Here is a 21,848-nt window from a genome sequence, read left to right as displayed (position 1 = left end):
TTTCTAAAATTAAAAACTGAAAATAAAAAACACCAATTAAAAAAATCAAGGAAGACCTAAATAAATGGGAGTGATACACTGTGTTTATGTATTAGTTTATTCAATATTGTTAGAGTGTTAATTCTTCTTAAACTGATCTACAGATTCAACACAATCCCAATTAATCTTGGCAGAATTTTTTGCTGATATTAACAAGCCAATTCAAAAATATACTGGAAAAGGCATGGAACTAGAAACTAAAACAAGAAAAACAACAAAGCTAGAGGATTCAAACTACCTATTTACCTAAAGTAGTCAAAGTAAGTGTGGCACTGGTAAAAGAATGAACACTTAACAGAAAGAATACAGAGCTCCAAAACAAACCAGCACACATATGGTCAACTGATTTTTGACAAAGATACAATGGCAATTCATTAGTAAAAAGGCTAGTTTTTTAAACAGTAAAAACTAGTAAAAAGTTTTTAGTTTTAGTAAAAACTAGTAAAAAGACTAGTTTTTTTAAACATTGTTCTGGAACAGTAAGATAACCGTATGCAAAAACCTGAAACTTAATCCATACCTCACATGTTATATAAAAATGGTCACATCCAATAGAATGGATCACAGACATAAAAGTTAACTTCAAATCATAAGACTTCTAGAAAAATATGCAAAAGAAAATCTTTGATTCTGGGTTAGACAAAGATTTTTTGGATAGAACGCCAAAAACATTATTCATAAAGAAAAAAATGATAAACTAGACTTCCTCAAAGTTAAAATACTTGATAAACTAGACTTCCTCAAAATTAAAATACTAAATAAACAAAAGAAATTATTCAAAACGTAACTTAGGAGTTTCTGACATATATATGCACAAGACATATGTTTAAGTTAGTAGAAATCAGATGTGCATACTCCTGAAAGATAAGGAGTTACCATTCAGGTTAACTCTAAATAACGGTTTCAACCATTACATAGTTTTAAATTGTTAACTATTTTCAGTCACCAGCTCATTTTTAGGCATAATGGACAACTGGTTAGAGGCAGATGCATAAGGAATACTGATTTAGAGCATAAAATAATGAATTCTGCAAATTCACCTCAATATTGAGCTAAACAATTCCTGGTGACTGATGTTGATTTGTCCCAAAAGTCCAAGTTCTTGAGTTTTCACACTACAGGTGGCAGTCAATTGTTCAACATACTGTAGCTTTTCCCCCCTAGGAGTACATACACTACAATGTGTTGATGTGGACTCTACAGCCATAATTTTCTTGCAAGTATTTTGGAATGATATATGTTTCTAGTATTTTTGTGCTTGCACAGAGTTTTGATGATGGTTGCTTTTTTCCTGAAGGAAAAAAACGGCCAAATTTTAAAGACTTACAAATACCAACTATAAAAAAATGCCAACACGTTAAAAAAAAAATGACATAAGCTTAATTCCATAAGCTGTATTCCGCATGATCACAATTATTTTATAGCACTTAAAGGTATCTCCAGGATTCAGAAGTCAATTTAAAAAACAAGACAGTGAGAATATCTGGCTACAACTCATCTGGTTTTCATTTGAGTATAAAGACTGTCCATACCACAACATGTTATTTATAGAGAAGTACTCGTGAATGGCAGCTGAAAACCAATTTCATCTTTTAAAAACAAAACAAAATAAAAACTTTCCAAAAGTTACAGAAATAAACAAGTTGAAAAAAAAAAGAATTAGCTTTTTAAAAGCAGAAAATGAAGAAATGGCCAACTTTGAGTCATAAATATAGTTTTGTCTATTTTTGGTAGAAGCTAGATTTTTAACCTCCATTTAATATATATTCAATCTAAAACCAAACATTTAACAATTCAATTTATACACATTTATTGATCAACATGTAACAGACACTATCCCAGTTACTAGAAACATAAGAGTGAACATGAAAAATAAGGTTTCCATTCTCACAGAGCTTACATTCTAGCAAATGGTAGATATAGAATAAATACACAAATAAGAAAATATCAAGCAAATAAGGATTACATAGTGTTTTTGTAAAAAATTAAAGAGTGATACAGCATGCCAGCATTGGGAGTTAATTTAGATTTGTAGATGAACAAAGGCCTTTGTGTTGGTGACATCTGCTCTGAGACCTGAAATGACAATAACATGCCAACCAAGATTTGGGGGTAAGAGCCTTCCAAGAAAAAGGCAACTAATAAATACCTCGAAAGCAGAAATAAATTTGTTGTGTTTGTGGAACAAAAATCAGAAACATATCTAGAATATAATGAGCCAGAGAGAGAAAGTAAGAGGAAATAAGATCAGAGAAGCAAATGGTTTGCACAGACATTTCATGTAAGTCAAAGGAAAACCACTTAAGATATTTGGATAAGGTAGTAATGTGATCTAATTTACATTTTTATTTTTAAAAAATTACTCTCTAGCTGTTCCATAGAGAAAAGGTTTGTATGGAGAAAGAATGGAAATACCTTCCAGGAACAGAAGTAGGGAAACCGAAAAGCTACTTGAAGTAATCTAAACAAGAGATGGTACTGGTGGCTTAAACTAGTGAGGTAGTTGAGGAAAAAGAAAAAAAAAAAAAAAGGATGAATCTAAGATATGTTTCAAGACAGTTAACAAAACTTTTGTCAGCCAAGATTTCGTGGGGCCTAAGGTAAAGAAAGCAATTAAGTACGACTCTTAGATTTTTGGGTTGAGCAACTGAGTGGTTAGTGATGTTATTTTATGAAATTGGGCAGACTTGGGGTAACAGGTGGTTGAGGGAGAAAGAACTTTCTGGGTTATGTTGAGTTTGAAGTACCTATTAGCCATCCAAGTGGAAGCAGTCAGATAAACAAGTCTAAAGTTCAAGCAAAAATTCATAGTTAGAGATATTATTTTGGGAAGTTGTCGGTTATAAATAGTATTTAAAGCCAAAGGACTAGAAGAGTTTATCTAGGGAGAGAATATAGGTAAAGAAGAGAAAGGAGCCCAGGATCAAGCCCTGGAGTGCATTCACATTTGGGGGGGGGGGGAAGGGGCACAAAGGAGGAGGAGCTACCAAAGAAGAAGAGTCCTAAAAAGTCCAGTCGGTAATGAGAAGGAAATTCCCAAGTGTGTGGCAACTGAGATCTCAAAGTGTTTAAAAGTATATAAAGAAAACAGGAGCAGGTCCATCAAATTACAGTGAAGTCAAATAAAATAAGGATAACAAAGTGACATATGATGTATTACTTTCTAAGCAATCTGTTGAAAAGCTTTGCTTTTTCTCCGTTAAGAGTGAATTAAAGAAATACCCAAACCCAGCTCCTTCTAGCCATCCTGTTCTTACCTAAGAGGGGGAAAAAAACCCCAGAAGCATTTGTGCAGTTCACAGCGCAGGGGCACAGGCTTCCTAAAAGACAGACCTAATCATCAGATATAGAATGCTTCCCCAACATCTTAGTAAAGGGCTATTTACTGGAGTTCCTTTTACCCAATACATCATGTCCCCTTTTTCGACAAGAAATTATAAGGCATACCAAAGGGTAAAATATAGTTTGAAGAGACAGAGCAAGCATCAGAACCAGACATAGATATGGTAGGAATGTTGGAATCATGAAACTATAAATTTAAAAGAACTTAAACAACAAGCTATAATTAATTTGCTAAGGGCTCTAAAGGAAAAAAAGTAGATGGCATGCAAGAACGGATGCATCATCATAAAAGCAAAGAGATGGAAATTCTAAGAAAGAATCAAAAAGGAATTAGCTAGAGATCAATAACACTGTAACAAAAATGAGAATGCCTTTGATGGGCTCAACAGTAGACTGGACATGGCTGAGAAGAGAATCTCTGAGCTTGAGGATACGCCAACAGAAACTTCCAAAAGTGAAAAGCAAAAGGAAAAAGACAAAACAACACAAAACAAAACCCAGGGAGAGAACAACCAAGAACTGTGGGAAAACTACAAAATGTGTTTACATGTAATGGGAATACCAGAAGGCAAAGATGAAAAAGAAGAACTATTTGAATAACAATTAAGAACTTCTCCAAATTAATTTGATATCAAACTACAGATTCCGAAGTTCAGAGATCATACAAGACAAATGCCAAAAGTAAATTAAAATAGCATATGTCACCAGATAAATGAAGCACTATATTAAAATTATATTACATTAAGTTATACACAATAGCATACTCACAATACTTCATGTAAAAATTTTTACTAAAAATTACTTATCATATATATTTTTCCCACTAAAATGAAAGCCACATGAAGGCAGGGTTTGAATGTTTTCATTCAGTACTGTATCCTATAATATTGTTTGGCACACAGCAAGCAGGCCCTTAATAAATATTTCTTCAACTAATAGCATCAAATATAACAAATTTACAATTGACCCTTAAACAACATGGGTTTGAACTGTGTAGGTTCACTTAAATGTGTTGTTTTTTTTTTTCCAGTAAATACAGAACAGGTACTGTAAATGTATTGTCTCTCATGACTTTCTTTATAACATTCTTTTCTCAGGCTTATTTTATTGTAACAGAATATATAGCACATATAACATACAAAATATGTGTTAATCAGCTATTTATGTTATGGCTTCCAACCAACAGTAAGCTATGAGTAGTTGAGTTCTGGGGAGTCTAAAGTTTTATGTAGATTTGTGACTGTATGGGGGTGGTCAGGACCCCTAGCCCCCACGTTGTGCAAGGGCCAGCTGTATTTTAAAATGTCAAGGAAGGGGGTGCCTGGGTGGCTCAGTAAAGCGGCTGACTTCGGCTCAGGTCATGATCTCAGGATTCTTGAGTTCAAGGCTGCATCAGTCTCTGTGCTGACAGCTTGGATCCTGCAGCCTGCTTCGAATTCTGTGTCTCTCTCTGCCCCCTCCCCTGCTTGCACTCTGTCTCTCTCTCAAAAATAAACAAACATTAAAAAAAAAAAACATTTTATGTCGAGAAAGGAGGTACATGAGATTTTACTATGAAAGGAGTCTTAAGGCTAGGAAATAGTAGTATAGAACATTGCTGTCCAACAAAAATATGATGTGAGTTACACATTTAATTTTAAACTTGCTACTTTAAAAAGTAAAAAAAACAAAAACAAAAAGCATGAAATTAATTTTAATTCCACTGAACCCATTATATACAAAATATTATTTCAATCTGTAATATAAACATATCTTGAAGGGAAATTTTATGTTTTGTATGTTTGCTAAGTCACAAAATCCAGGGTTTTTTACATTTAGCATGAACTCAATTTGGACTAGCCACATTTCAAATGCTTGATAGTCACATGTGATTAAAGCCTACCTTACTGGACAGTACAAAGTATAAAGTATATAGTCCCCCTAAGTAAACAAGAATCAACCATTAACTAAAATATTTCAGTTCCCAAAGTTCTTAGCTAAACATATTGTTTAGTATTTTTAGACACTAATAATATTTTATGTTATCCAAAAAGAATATAGAAAAGGCAAATCCTTAAAAAGCTTTCAAAGAAGCATCTTGATCTTATGAATATCTAGTTTCTAATTATTCTGGGTTCTATTATTCAGTTTCTAATCATGCACATAATTGTGTGGGGAACAAAGCATTTAGACCTTAGCTAAATCTAAGAAATTTCTTTCTAGCTGCTAAAATACTGTAAATACTGTACTCTATTTACTGTAGGGACCATTTATTTCATATGCACCTAAAATAATCAGGCAAAACAGGCCCCCCTTCTAAGAGTTTCATATATAGGACTTTAAAGAACCTGAAACAGGTAACAGAGAAAAACTAAACTCCTTTGACCACAACATAAAAAAGTAAAATATTAAGCAAACAGGATTTAAGAAACAAAACTGCAAGCTTAGGAACCAACCAGTACCCTTTCAAAGAAACCAACTAGTCAGATTATTCTGATTATCTGTCAAGAAGCAACTGTTCTCGATAATCCAAAAATCAACTATTTCCTGAGCATGAATTTCGTTTCTGTGTTTTTACAACAAAGTTTTCAACTAACATTTCAATTTAAATAGTAATTAATTAATTAAATACCTTAGCACATCCAAGCCCCGACATTTTGTGTGTGGCAAAAAACAAAACCAAAAACCCATCTGTTATAAATCTGTTACAGATAATCCACTTAACTAAATAACCCTACAGCCAACAGTCTATTTTTCCAAAAAATACAAACCAGAGAGAAAATTGCAGTGAAACCAGCCAAAGTTTATGCTTTTTTTTTAAAGTTTATTTATTTATTTTGAGAGGCAGAGAGAGAAATCCAAGCAGGTTCCATGCTGTCAGCACAGAGCCCGATGCAGTGCTTGAGTTCATGAACCGTGAGATCATGACCTGAGCCGAAATTGAGTCTGATGCTTAACTGACTGAGCCACCTATGTGCCCTCAAAGTTTATGCCTTTAAATAACAAACGTTTAAAAACCACAAAAAATCAAAACTTTTTGTCTTTTGTTCTGGCCATATTAAGCTTCATTATTATATACAATCAAATTAATCCAGTATAAAAAAGAGTCTAAAGTCTGTATCATAAATTCTGATATTTGGTCTACAATTTAATCCAACACATTCACTGTGAATTAAGAAAGAAATTAGTTGCTATATTACCACAAATAAAAAGCTTTGCCCTGATGTCTACAAAACATTTCCATTAGTAATATTTATAAATCAGATTTATGAATTTAGCATTAATTAAATGTAAAACAGTCCTGTAGACCTCATGAGATAAAGTAAATACGTCATCCCTCAAAACTGGCATGTACATAATGAGATACTTACGATGTCAATAATTACTGAGTTGGTCCCAACACTTGGCAGATCAAATCTTTACAATATGTAAGTCACATATACCAAATAATGTTTGGCATACATTCTTTAAAAAAAAAATCAAAAGTTTGTTAATCTAGGAGTGCATGGGTGACTCAGTCAGTTGAGCATCCAACTGTTGATTTCAGCTCAAGTCATGATGCCAGCATTGTGGGATTGAGCCCCGTGTTAGGCTCCGCACGAATGTGGAGCCAGTTTGAGGTTCTCTTTCTCCCGCTGCTACTCCCCTGCTCCCACATGTGCTCTCTTTCCCTCTAAAAAAAATAATTTTTAAAAAAAGTTTGCTACTCTAGTCTATCTTCAGAATTGAAACTGATAGACAATTTAGATAAGAAAAACCATCCTTCCTTCTGAAAATGAACAAAAATTAAACGCCAAATCTGATTTTCCACCCCCTAAAATACTCCAGACTTTGACTATGATTTATATTCTAGCACATGAATGTATATCCCACAGAGTCCATGGAAAATATCCTATTCAAATCTACCTAGAACATTAATTTACTCTTTGAACTGGAATCTGGATAATCCCAGTTCTCTTAAATGCAGTAACACAAACTAGGAATTATAGTATCACAAATAAGGCAGACTCATCTACAAGTTTAAAACAATAAAAACTACCAACAGCATTATGAGAGAGGGAAAAGCCTGAAGTAGGGACAAAAATTATTTTCCACAGTTACAACTTAAATGTGTTTCAGACAGCTGATCCATTAGAAAAGTCAGAGAAAGAAAAGGCAAAAAAGCCAAATTCTCTTAGCAAAGTATGAGAGAAGCTCTTTCAAATATTAATAAAATATTTAAAAATTCAAAATTTTAAATTTATAACTCATAAAGAAAAATTCCAATTAAAACAACAGAAGCAATGAGAGTTTATACTGGTATAATTTTACTCCTCAAAAATACAGGAACTGATGGAAGATATAAATATAAAATAGTGTCATGTTTTCAAGGTTTGTTACATACAGGCATTCTCAATTTACAGCAGAAAACACTGCAGTAATTGGCATGACCAGGGTACAGTTGGCTCAGTACTCTGTACTCAGTAATGTTTATAGCAAGAACTTCTTCCACTTTGAAAACTATCCCTAAAAAGGAATTCTCTTTGAAGACTAAAGGAATTTAATTAAAGATAAAGCCACTTGGGTGGCCACATAACACATCAAACAGATCATACTTCAAGCAGAATTATTACTATTCAGTTATAAGTGCATGACTCATAGGAATATAAATGAAGGGTTTTTTTCTGTGTACATCCGCTTGGATCCAGAAATTTACATTTAGAAATACACTATCACATTTGTTTCAATTTAATTTCATGTCGTTAAACAATGATTAATGAATGATCTACTACCAAATAATTTTTTTTAATTACCTTGAAAAACATGCTTGAGAATTCTTGGACTTATAGGACTGGAAACAGACAATAAATACAAGGTGCATTACAAATATTAATAAAACCTCAATATTATAAATGAATTCATTTTCTCCCAATTCTGAATACTTATAGAGAACTGCCACATGTGTGTAGAAATAAAACATGCTTGTAAAAACCTTCATTACAAATCAAGTATTAAAAACCTTCATTACGAATGGTCTTCAGATTTTCATTATACTGTCTACAGGCAAGTACAATATTACCATTTTTATTAACATTATTAATAATAACCATGTTATTAACATTAACATTAACTTATCCTACATGGAATAAGGAGCACAGTTCATGGAAATCTCTCTTTAAGACAACATTTAAGAGGAAAAAAATTAAAAGAAATCGTGTGTAAATGATACACCCTCCTTGCCTTCCTAAACTGAAGATAAAATACAGAAAGTAATGTAAGATTGTATTGATAATTTGGGGTCATCCCTATATACAGCATTCCATTAAAGTACTGTAATACAGTCAGGACTTTAAGATAGAGGTAGAAGATGATATGCTTTCAAGTCAGTTAATTGGTTGCAAAGTCCCTATTACCGGTCACTTCTGTTGCAAGTAGCCCCATTCCTTGCAGTTTATAACTTGAGGAACTCAACTAGTAAAAAATCCTAAACACAATTCTAAAACCAAAAGAAACAGATTTCTGCCTCCTTCACAATCTAATACAGTATAGACAAATGCAAAAGGACGAGAGGAAAATAACTGAATAAAGGAAAATAAAAAGTACAGATACATATAAAGTTTATGTAGGTTAAAGGCAGTAAAAGATGTTATAGGCAATAACTGGTGGACTATCAAGAACAATGTGAATAAAACAAAGAAACTTCAGACATTAGGCTTTAAAAAAATAATAACCCAGTAAAGGCTACCTGTGAAACTAGAATGATCAAAATGAAATTTGTAAGTGAATTCTATACAAGATAGATAAATGAATAAAGGAAATGAAATAGTTTAAGTTATTGTGATAAATGGCATAAAAACTGGATGGAGCTCTCAGATAATGTAGCAGTTGAACAATGAGAAGTCACTGGACCTTTTAGTAGACATCTCTGAGAAAAGCAGTGAGTCCCCCACATGAAGGGAGTACTCTAATGAATCAATCACAATGACCGTACGTTGCCAACAATGTACTGGTAAACTCAGTAAGACAAAAAAGGCAAGACATCACTTCCTAATCTTCCAGAGGTCAAAAAGGTAAATATTAATAGCCAAATGGCAAGTATTCACTGATCACTCACTTTGTGATTAGCAGCATGTCAAATATGAAATACACTCTTCTCCTTCCAGCAGCTTACAAGTTAGGAAAATAAAATATATGGGTCACAAGACATCAGTGGAAAAAAAATTTAATGCAAATTAAAGCAAGATTTTTTGTTTCAATACTAATAATAACTAGAAGAGGAAAAAAAGATATAATGTGAGGTTGGCTCATACACTAGATACACTGTGTCATACTAGTTACAACATTCTGGAAGGTAGTTTGGTGATGTTCAAGAGCCTTAAACACACACACACACACACACACTCTGACCTAGTAATTTCTCTTTTACAAACCTAAGGGGGAAAATTTTTTCAAAGATTTATGTAAAAGGTGATTCTCTGTAGTGAAGTTTATACTTTAGCAAAACATCAGAAACATCCCAAACATCTGCCAATAGGAAAAATTTTAAATATGATAGTTACATGATATAATTTTAAGCAACTAAAAATAACTTTTCAAAGACTAATGACATTGGAACGTTTACCAGGTAGAGTTAAATGAAAATAACACATGAACCCAGTTATAGGGAAAATACACAAATAGGCATAGAGAGAAACACAAATTGTATTTTTCTTAGTTGCACTCATCTTTATTTTCCAAATTATTTTATAATAAGATTAAGTAAGCAATTGCTATTTAGAAATGGCACGTATGACGCACAAAAAATAAATGTAAAAAATAAATGTGATAGAACTGGCCTGGATTTTTAAAAAATCATGTGAAACTCTAGAAGGGCTGGGGAAGAGAAATAATGATCACCTAGGTTAAAACTACAGAAAAATGGTGGCAACCTTGACACTGATCTGAGTAAATAGGAGGAAAGTGGAGAAGAATCAAAAATAATAGTTACAACAGATATTAAAGATATTCAAATATATCCTATTTCATGATTCATTCACCGTTTATACTCTTCCAGTATGCTGGATTAAAAACAACAACAACAACAACTGACTTTTGCTATAAAACCGTATTCCTTAGCAATTTCTGTATTTGTAATGCTTGGTGAAGATTTTTACTAACAGAAGGTATTTAATTATCATAACAATCTCTTAAAGCAGGGATAGTATTATGAAACTATCTGCAAGACGAAACAAACATTGAGATGAGAGGGGTTGTGACTTGCCCAAGGAAACAGCTAGTTAAAAACTGGAAACAGCAGAAACCACTCGACGCTAAACCTCTTTCTCAAGTAATCTACATTCCAGAATACCAAGTTTTTCTCCAATACTGAATTATTTTTAAAGCCTCTTTTACCTAGTCAAAAAACACCGCCAGTTTTGTCTGCAGTACTGGTAAATATCTCTTACGTTTAATTGGTAGGTAACAAAACTACCCCAATCCTGCATTTTAAAAACATTCCTACCGACCCAAACTCAGCACCAAGTTAAGTAAACGGAGTTAAGACGAAATAAGTTACCCTCTTAAACCTCACCAGCTGACTAAAGTTTGGGGAATCAAAAAGGAATGTGCTTCCCTCAGTTAAAAAAAATAAGAAGAAATCGCCAAAACCCCCCACCTCCCCGCGCCGCGCCTCACAGCTGATCCGAGGTAAAGGGTGGAGTGGATCTGCCGGGCAGGGAACCAAACAAACACTAATTCTCTCGAAGTTAAGAAAGCATTACAAGAGGGTCCATCCAGTGCCTTCCCTCTTGTATGCAAAGCTAGCCTCTTCTTTAATGACTAGAAAACAGCTTTGTATTTCTGGCTACCAATCACCACATATCCTCAAATTTTCCAGCAACGTCGGTCCCTTCAGAACACCTAGAAGCAACACAAACTTGGCAACACCATTCCTTAATAATTCTTTAGATTCCTCTCCACCCCATCTAATTCCAAAGACCAAATCAACGTATGCCTGAAACAAAGTATAAAATAAAGAAAACAAGGGTCACATCTAACACAGCTCCGCTTCAGAGCTCTCCCAAAACAGCCGACACCGCAACCGCACCCGGAGAGGAGCGGCCGCTAAATCAAGGGGCGGGCCCAGGAAACCACGTGTTCTGCCTTCTGCGCACGCGCCAGCCAAAACAAAAGGGAGGCCTGCCAAGCCCCTCCCCTGCCCCCACGTGACCGCGCCTAGGACCGCCCCCACCCCTCCCTCCACTCCTTCTCTCCCCTCCCCTCAGCTTCTGCCAAGGCTGTTAGGTTTAGCCGTTTAAATTTGGCTGCGGTCCGACCCCTGCCCTAGAGCGCGATCCTGTGCCGGGACCCAGAGTCCAACAGCCCAGAGGATTCGGGGGGCGAAGGGGCTGCCGTTCGGCTGCCGGGCCCGCAAGTCCACCCGGCGGTCTTCTCCGCTCTCCCCTCCCCGCGCTGCCGCCGTCCCCGGCAGAGGAGACCCACCCCCCTCAGCCCGCCGCTGAGACGCCGGCCACTCGCCTGCTGGGGCGCCCTGGCTCCCCTCCGCCGCCGCACCTTCGGTCCGGCCGTGGTGGGGGCTGCTGAAGTGATCTCTAGCTGCCCGCCCGCCTCCCCCCACCCGGGGCGCCGCTGACTCGTCTCCAGAGCGCGCCCCGCTCCCGCCCCGGCCGCCGCCGCCGCGGTTTAACAGTCCGCCCGCTGCCCGCAGCTCCGGGCGGCTCGGGGACGGAACCCTGCCGTGGTGGAGGGGCAGTGGGCGGGGCGCGACGCCAGCCAATGGCAGCGGGGGAGGGGAAGCGCCATGCAAATGAGCGCGGGTGGCGGGGAAACCCCGGCAGGGGGCGGGGCCTGCATAAACGACTTGGAGCGTTCTGGAAGTGGCTGAAGCGCAACGCCCGAGCCCTGGTGCAGAGGCGCGGCGGCTCCTCGGGGGCGGGTTCCGGGTCGTTCTCGCTTCTTGCCTGTTCCCTTGCCAGCGGGAAACAGGCACGCGCGCGCGCGCACACACGCACCGAAAATACGGGCGGGCGACTTCCCGCCCTTGCTTTGCTATTTCTGTACCACCGTGACAGGAAAAGCAAATCGAAGGGAAAGTCGGGCTGCATTACGCCCTACCGCCCGCGCTCGGGCTGCGCCGGCTCCTGGCGTCCCGACCATCCCGTGTTGCGGCTTGAGGGGCAAGTTTTAAAGCTTTGTCACAGTTGCCAAATCTATACGTCTCCTTGCGTTTGCTTGTATACACGCTCTGCGCTCAAATCCAAAGTCATAATTCTGTACGACCCTCGAGAGGCCCTGAAGTAGGGTGACAAAACTGTCCTGGATCCAGCTGGGTCGTTTTATGGTAAAACTCAGGAGCCGCTGGCTCAAGCATTTTTAAATCTGCACAAAGCTAGTTTGAGTGGCGGTAGAGTTAGCTATGTACCGCAGTAGCGCAAATAAATAAACCGGGTTTTGTGTGGAGATAGTTGGCCAGGGACACATAAAAACGTTTCTGAGAGTTGCACCTGGCCCAGCGCTCCACTCACAACTACACCCGGACATTTCCCCACACGCGCACTTTTTTTTTTTAAATAAACTTTTTAAAATCTAACTCCTTAGATGATGTACTACAGGTTTTCTTAAGCACCTAATTTACACATAAAAAGATTTAGGGAATAAAGCGCACTAGAATTTTAGCTCCAAAAAGACAAATGGCATTATTTCAACCTTATTAATTGGATAAGATCATGGCAGGGGGAGGGGGGAGTCCAAGGAATTGTAGTTACAACAAAGGGTAAGGCATAACACAGATTACTGGAACTAGAAAATAACTGCCTCGTTCTCGATTTTTCTAGTGGATTGGGCCGTTACTGCAATACTTTCTATGACAAGCTGCATTTATACCAGAGAATGCTTTCTGAAAATTGTTCATGACAATAATTGCACCTTCATATGGGGTAAGGGAAGAGTTTCAGGAAATTGATTTACCTTCACTGGAATAAAAATTGTAAGTAAGCGAATAGTGTGTTATGAAAATAGTTAAATAAATAAATACTTATTGGATATTTACTATATTCAAAAGGTTGTCCTTGTCCTTTTGGACAGAAATGCAAAAATAAGACATTAAAGTGTTTTACTTATTTTTTTGAGTTTATTTTTGAAAGAGAGAGCGTGAATGGGGGAGGGGCAGACAGAGAGGGAGAGAAAGAGAACCTCAAGCCGACTCCGAGCCCCAGCACAGAGCCCAGTGTGGGGCTCAAACTCAGGAAACAGTGGTATCATGACCTGAGCCAAAACGAAGAGTTGGAAGCCTAACCAACTGAGCCACCCAGGTGCCCCTAAATGTTTTATTTTTTAATTAACAGTCTGAGAAGTCAAATGAGTGTTGAGGTAGTTCAAAGGAAAATTTTAATTTGAGCTGGATATTTTTAAAGACTTTGGGCAGAGAAGAGAGAAGACATCAATCAGGAGATAGTATCTTTGAGTAGAGGTTGTGTTTATGATATCATTGGGCTTGAAAAGTACATGTCAACTAGATTGAGTAAATCTTGAATAGCAGGAATTCAGATTTTAACCTGAAGGAATTGTAGTGCATTCAAATGAGTGGAGGATACAGTTTTCTTTTATGAAATAATTATCATTTACGAAAACAAAGTATTCATGTACTTACTAAATGTTTATTGCACACATGTTTTGTGATGGGTATTGGAGATACAGCCATAAACAAAGTTCCTGCCCTGGTGGAATTTATAGAGGATGGTACAGGCATTAAGCTTTGTAATTAAGCAAGTTATAATTCAGAAGGCGTTTTTACATACATTATCTAGTTTGTTCATCAAACAACCCGAAGATAGGCTGTTTCCAATACTCCAGGTTAAATCTTCTATCTTGTGGTCAGTCCTACAGCCTGCCAAATTTGTAGACCTTAAATAAATATTTCAATCAAAGCCATCATTCAGATATAAGTTCTCATTTCTTTCATATTCAGTTCTTGAACCTCCAAAAATAATAGAGACTTTGGGGGGGGGGGGAGGAAGTGATTAATAATACAGGTTTGGTCTAAAAAAATGTAGAAAAACCAAGGGGCACCAGGGTGGCTCACTCGCTTAAGTGTTCAACTTCAGCTCAGGTCATGATCTCATAGTTCATGAGTTCCAGCCTCATGTCAGGCTCTGTGCTGACAGCTCACATGGAGCCTGGAGCCTGCTTCTGATTCTGTGTCTCCCTCTCTCTCTGCCCCTCCCCCAACAAGCACTCTGTCTCTCTGTCTCTCCCTCTCAAAAATAAATAAACATTAAAAAAATATTAAAAAGTAAAAATAAAAAATGTAGAGGGGCGCCTGGGTGGCGCAGTCGGTTAAGCGTCCGACTTCAGCCAGGTCACGATCTCGCGGTCCGTGAGTTCGAGCCCCGCGTCAGGCTCTGGGCTGATGGCTCAGAGCCTGGAGCCTGTTTCCGATTCTGTGTCTCCCTCTCTCTCTGCCCCTCCCCCGTTCATGCTCTGTCTCTTTCTGTCCCAAAAAATAAATAAACGTTGAAAAAAAAATTAAAAAAAAAAATAAAAAATGTAGAAAAGCCCAAAGAAGAAAAGCACAGTCATCTGTAAATCCTGCTGTACTTTATATGTGTGAGATGATATTGCACACAGTTGTTTGTGGGGTTTTTTGCCTCACTTAACCGAATATTAAGCACATTATCTATTGACACTGGACATTACTCTAAATACTCTAATATTTGTAGCATATGCATGATGATTTTCCAGAAATGTAGAATACCAAAGCTCTTTAATATGAAAGCTGACATATTGAACCATTTCTCAAACTGTTTTCCATATTCCTGATTCTGCAAATCCTGAAAAATGCACATAGTTAATTTTTTTTTAGCAAGGATATATTATTATAAAGAGGGTACATTAAAGACATTCTGATATCTAAGAAAAAATATAACGATGGCTAGGAGACTTACAGAATCCGGCAAGAACAAGGAGAAGGGAAGGGCACCATTCTTGCTGACATAATTATTACCTGTCTAGAAGCACATAAAAGTGTCCAGGTAAGCAGTATTACAATGATTTCATGAGATAAACTTCTCTCCTCAACACTGGTTTTTATTCTGTCACTCTTTTCACTCAGGAAACATGTGTGCAGCATTTAATATACAGCTGACATTATGATAAATGCTAGTGATACAGGAAAAAGATCATATTCTAGTCTCAAGCAGGACACAGTCAAGGAGGAGTTACAAGTGCATCCTTTTCTCTCTTCCCTGTTCTATTTTTCCCCATGGTACTTTCCACCATCTAACAACACTGATTTTGATTCTTTTGTTTTTCATTGTCTTGTCTCCCTGGGTAGAATGTAAACTCCATGAAGTCACGAACTTTTACTGTTTTGCTCACTGCTGTATCCCCAGATCCTAGGCAGGGCCCAACACATGTAGGTTTCCAATACATATTTGTTGAATGCATGCATGCATTTAATTCTCACATTTTGCAAAGTGAGTTTTATTTTCGTTTTCCAGGTTGGGGTGTGGGTAGGGGGGAAGCAACTCAGTGAGGTTAAATAATGTATTCAAATTCTCACACTAATAAGGTATGGCCAATGTGGGATGTGAAGACAGACCTGCCCAGCTCCAAATCCAGAGTCTCTTCCCCACTGCCTCTCATGGAACAGAAAGCTAATTTGAAAGCCTGTACAATTTATTCCAAAAATTTCCATGCCCAGGGCAAGTGTTCTCCACTTTTATATGCTAGTATATTTAATTCTTTCGTTTTACGGTCATGTTTACAGAGTGGGATGGGAGAAGTAGCAGGGCTAATAGATGATAACTCCTATTCAGGATAGATTTAGCTCGAACTAGTCAGTGTCAACAACAAGCAGACAAAGGGCAGGGCTACGTAGCCAGGGCTATAAGATTCTTAAAACCAGGGCAGGATACAAGAGTGGCCAGAACTGGCCCATGCCTGTAGGGGAATAAAAAATGACTCTTCATGTATACAGATAGCAACTTCATTCACAATAGCCCCAAATTGGAGACAACCCTAAGAACCATCACCTGGTAAAAAGTTAAAAAATGGTGGTACATCCATATAATGAAATATTGCTCGGCAATAAAAAAGAAAAAAAATATATTGATATACAGAACAACATAGATAAGTCTCAAACAGTATGCTGAATGAAAGAAGCCAGACTCAAAAGAGAGTAAATATTTTATGATTCCATTTATATAAAGCTCTAGAAAATTCAAATTTAACCTATCATGACAGAAAGAAGTTGCTTAGGCCTGGGGTAGGGGGAATTGGCCAGGATAAGTATAAACAGTGTTGGAAATATTCTATAATTTGACCATTTTGGAAGTTAAATGGGTGCATGCATTTGTCAAAACTCATCAAAACATACTTAAAACAGGTACATGCCAATGTATGAGAATTATACTTCAATAAACTTGATTTTTAAAACAAGGACTCTGCTTGAAGTCAACTCAGAAATTTGAAGGAGCATTGAGTCCAAAATGCAGGCAGAAAAATTAAAAAGCAGTCTGTATTAGTTAGGATGCAGATAATCCATATCAAATGTATCCAAAAGCCCAAAATAATGACCACTGTAAGCAAAAGAGTTGATTATCTCTGTTATATTTTGCTGATTCTGAAACATATTTTTTTGTTACAATTTAACATTTCTGAAATTGAGATAACCTCAGTGCTGGTGCAATAAGAATTCATTATATCAGTTTGACTGGTAATGGGCTTTCTTAATAATGCATATAATGATGTACCTTAAGAGTTAATGCAACATTGGAAAAAAAAAAAGTTTAAAGGTAGGTAGCCCCAAGCTGATAGAGAAACTCCACAAGGTCACCAAGGACCCAGGCTGCTTTCTATTATTCTCTTCTGCCATTCTCAGTCTTGACTTCATTCTCAAAGTAACTTCATGGTCCCAGATGGCTCCTGAGACCATGCCACCAGCACTCCAGCCACCGTATCTACTTACCAGACAGCAGATAGGAAAAGGACGCAAGGGAAACAGAGCTTTTAAGTCTCTCTCTTCCTCTTCTGACGTCCCTCTCCACAATTCTACAGTTTGTTCTTGTGGATATATCTAGTTGCAAGAGAGACTAACAAATACAACTAAAGTTGAACACATTGTTACCTCCAATAATGCACGGACTATTAGGAATAATACAGGATCACTTAGAAAGAAAGGGAGAATAGATGTTGGTTAGTCAATGGTTTCCACCAATTCGCAAAGCAAAACGTCTAAAACTGGAGCTGCTAAATGTAGCAAGCTGCTAGGGGTTGAAAGGATATCAAACAAACAAACAAAAACACCTAAAGAAATTTTTTGAACTACATTCCCTTTTCAGGCTCTGTGGCTGTGTCCAGGAGTGTTGAGAATGATGAACACACTGATGAAATTAGAAAGAATAATGGTGCATCCGTCTGCAAAAGTAGGTTAGGACCAAAATGTAGAAGGCTTCGAGGCAAGACACTAAGTAAGGAATATAAAGTTCAGTAACAGTGGAACCATTGAAGATTATTGTGTAAGTAAGTGAAATGATAAAAGCTTTGTTTTCAGAACACTAATCTCATAGGTGCTTCACTAAAGAAGTGTATCTGGAAATGCTGGTCAGAAATCACCATACTCAAAAAACTATCCCAACATTCTGATTCATTTCACATGAAATCTGAAAATCATGGTATTTCTTGGGATCACTGGTGTTACATTTCTATTGTATTAGTTCTATTTCCTCAGTTACATGTCAATTGTAAGAACATATGAAATTTGTATTTGTCAAGATGGGTCAGGTTAGGAAGCAGTAATGAAAAACACCCAAGTCAATGATTTGAGACCCAAAAAAAGTTTGTTTCTGTCTCACACAAGTCTGTTGCAGGTACAGGTAACTATCCAGAGCCCTTTTCTGCCGTATGTTGGATCTGTATTCCATGCTTTGATCTTCTGTCACTTCATCACTTCTACAAGTGCTGCCACAGGGTAAGACACACACATCCCTTGCATCCAAAATTCATTGGCAAGGACTAGTCACATGGCTCTGCCCAATTGCAAGATAACCAGGAAATATAAATTTCTCATGTGTCCAGAAAGGAGACTTGTGCATGGATGCCCAGAATTTCTCATGTGCCCAGAAAGGAGACTTGTGCATGGATGAATATTAAAACTCTGCTAATAAAGTCCCATCAAAAAATTTTTAAATGGCACCAACAGATGAGACATTGTCTCATTTGAGATGTGACAATCTTCAAGGCAAGTTTGTAGTTTTTTGGGGTTTTTTTTTCAGAGACTTAAAAAAATATTTATTTGAGAGAGAGGTAGAGAGAGACAGAGAGACAGAGTGGGAACAAGTGGGGAGGGGCAGAGAAGGGGGTGGGGGACAGAGGATCCAAAGCTGGCTCTGTGCTGATAGCAGAGAGCCCAATGCAGGGCTTGTACTCACAAACTGTGAGATCATGACCTGAACCGAAGTCAGACGTTTAACCGACTGAGCCTCCTGGGAGCCCCTAGTTTGTGGTTATTATAGCAGGTATGTGTTAGTTGCCTATTTGGTTTCTATCCCACAATTTCCTTTTCCTAACATTCTCCTGATTTTCATGCTGGTTTCCAGCCCTCCACCAAGCTTATGTACTCTGAGTGAATCTGCTCCTACCACTACGCTTCAAAGTGGGCCCAAATTGGCTTGGGTCAATTAATGCATTTCATTTCCCTTGGCACAGTCATTGGCTCAAAGGTGGGCATGTGACTAAAACTAGCTCCATGAGACTAAATTTCAGCTCTTATGGCCAAAATGCTGGGCAGAAGTGCATTCTTTCACTCTAGACATGAATAATAAAGACCATCCCATGACCATTAGAGGAGCCACTTTTAAAATTAGGCCTATACTATAAATGACAGAACACAGAGATGAAAAGAAACTAGTAAAGTGGGCCCTTAGTGACAAAACTAAGGTGTTTGGTCAACCTGTTTTGAGTCTGCCCTGTCTCTGAGGTTTCCAGTTTCATGAGCCCTTCTTACATTTTTTAAGTCAAATTTGATTTGGGTTTTCTGTTTCTTGCAGCAGAAAACATTCTATCTAAATTTCTACTGTAAAATGGAACATACTATCTCTTGATAAACTTATGTTGAATTTATATTTAAGGACAAGACTGAAGAAAAAGTACAATTTTTAGCAATCATAATATATTCAAGATATTTGTATTAAACAGAAGTTAAAAAAAAATGCCTGGGTAGCTCAGTTGGTTAAACATCTGACTTTGGCTAAGGTCATAATCTCACGGTTTGTGAGTTCGAGCCCTGCTTTTGGTGAGCCCCACCTGTCTCCTTCTCTCTCTTTCTCCCTCTCTCTGCCCTTCACTCACTTGCGCTCTCTATCAAATGAATGAATGAATGAATGAATGAATAAATAAATAAATACATACATACATACATACATACATACATAAATAAATAAATTTGGTAGTAGTTTAGAACTAGAAAGACGTCGCTAAAATAAACTAGGGGTATTTGGAAAAATGGCTAAATTCAGCTCTAAGGCAGAATTTGTACATGGTAAGTATGGGAAATTTTGTTGTGCCAGACAGCAAGCACACTATCAGAAATAACAAGGTCATGTCAAAATGATTCAGCGTTACATGATGCCTGGTATTTGTTTGTTTTTTTAATATTTTTTTTTTTACTGTTTATTCATTTTTTGATAGAGACAGAGTGAGCAGGGGAGGGGCAGAGAGAGAGGGAGACAGAATCTGAAGCAAGCTCCAGGCTCTGAACTAACCACACAGAGCCTGACGCAGGCCTCGAACTCACAGACCAAGAGATCATGACCTGAGCTGATGACAGAGCCACCCAGGCGCCCCTGGTATTTGTTTTAAAATAATCCATGACAGAGGTACCTTAGTGGCTCAGTCGGTTAAACAGCCAGCTCTTGGTTTCAGCTCAGGCCTTGATCTTGCAGTTTCATGAGTTCAAGCCCCGCATCAGGCTCTGCACACTGACAGCACAGAGCCTGCTTGGGATTCTCCCTCTCTCACTGCCCCCGTCCCACTCACACACTCTCTGTCTCTCTCAAAATACATAAATAAACTTAAAAAAATAAAGAATCCATGACAGTAGGGGCTATATAGTGCTACAAGGTGACTAAAGATTAGTCATGAGTTGATAATTGTCAAAGTTGGGTGATGTATACATGGTGCTTTATTTTATTGTTCTCCAGACTTTTGTACATGTTTGACATTTTTTATAATAAAAAAGAAAAAAAAATAGGAACAAACTTGCAGAAACTCTTACTGGCCTAAGATGAAACAATTCACACATCAGAAAGAATCATGATTGTAATTAACTAAAATACATCAACATTTCCAAAATCCCTGAGTTCTTATTGAAGCCATTATCATTGGAGGTTCTTGGGACATCCACTTATACTCTAAAAACCGATAAAAGGAAAACAAAAATCAAGAATTTATTTGGCTTTAACTTACAAATTCTATTTCATGATGTGGCAGCCATGGAGGTGCAATTCTCAGATCTCCCTTCAAGAAAGAACTTGCCACTTTGTTGTAGGGAATACGGTTAACTGAGCCTCTAGCTGTTAGCACCGCAGGATCCACATTAGCTTTTGAGCTGAGGCCAGGCTCTTTCCAGGCAGTCGCTGGACAATGACTGAGCAGGGAAGAAGAACAAGGGGCTGACCATTTAAGACAAATGTGGGACTCTTCTAATAAGGAGTCTTAACTCCAGAGCTCCTCACTGGGCTGTGCAAGACTTTTTCAGATCTGCTTCATGGTCTAAGGCTCTTTTCTCCTTGCCCACTGACTTCCTTCCATTTTCATCTTTCACAGACGTTACCTCTCAAAAAACCTCTTGCACTTGTGTCTCCACTTCTGGTTCCTAGACAGCTCAAAGCACACACAGACTAAACAAAAAATTGATGAAAATTCTTAATGAAAGTTCATTAATGCAAAAGGAGTTAAAAATTAGAAAACCATCCTTTACCTACCTAACATACCTAATGAATGTTAAAGCCATTAGGTAAAATGTTGACAGGGAATTTCATGGAAATATCAGAGTAATACTATCTTAATCCACTGATCAATCTCAGTATCTCTAAAAGTGAGACAACTAGATATTATGTGTCTTCTGGCACAGTGCAATAGAATATTCACAGCACCATTTATTAAGTTTTCTGGGCAAAAATATTGAGACTGAATCTAATCAAGCCTTTAGCTCTACCAGTTTATAGTAAACATAGGGAATAAAGGGATAAGTTAAAAATCACCATGAAAGATCAGTCAGGTAAATCAATAATGGTGGATATTTTACAAAACAAATGACTAGGCTTCTTTTCCCCAACAAATCGATGGCATGGAGGAAAAATAATCCTCAATTCATTTTTTGAGGTTAGCATTATTGTGATAGCAAAACCAGGCAAAGAAAGTTCAAGAAAAGAAAATTACAGCTAATATTCCTTATGAAGGTAGATGCAAAAATCCCCAGTAAATATGTCAAATAGAACCAAGCAATATAT

At 37.5% G+C, this 21,848-nt stretch overlaps 1 protein-coding gene across 6 annotated transcripts in view; it reads right to left on the bottom strand.

Moving 5' to 3' along the window:
- KANSL1L (KAT8 regulatory NSL complex subunit 1 like) overlaps nucleotides 1–11,936 on the bottom strand; it is a 130,923-nt gene extending 118,987 nt beyond the window's left edge. For all 6 annotated transcript variants that reach the window (XM_047085517.1, XM_047085515.1, XM_047085518.1 and 3 more), the window contains exon 1: nucleotides 11,857–11,936. The gene's annotated coding sequence lies outside the window, so the exon portion shown is untranslated. The remainder of the gene's footprint in view (nucleotides 1–11,856) is intronic.
- Between the last annotated feature and the right edge of the window lie 9,912 nt (nucleotides 11,937–21,848).

Source organism: Lynx rufus, unplaced genomic scaffold, assembly GCF_022079265.1.
Source record: "Lynx rufus isolate CCGP_SWC_20201006 ecotype Redwood Valley unplaced genomic scaffold, mLynRuf1.p SCAF_2, whole genome shotgun sequence".
Taxonomy (NCBI): Eukaryota; Metazoa; Chordata; class Mammalia; order Carnivora; family Felidae; genus Lynx; species Lynx rufus.
The sequence above is the reverse complement of the archived record's forward strand: the minus strand, read 5'-3'. Positions and strand labels throughout refer to the sequence as shown.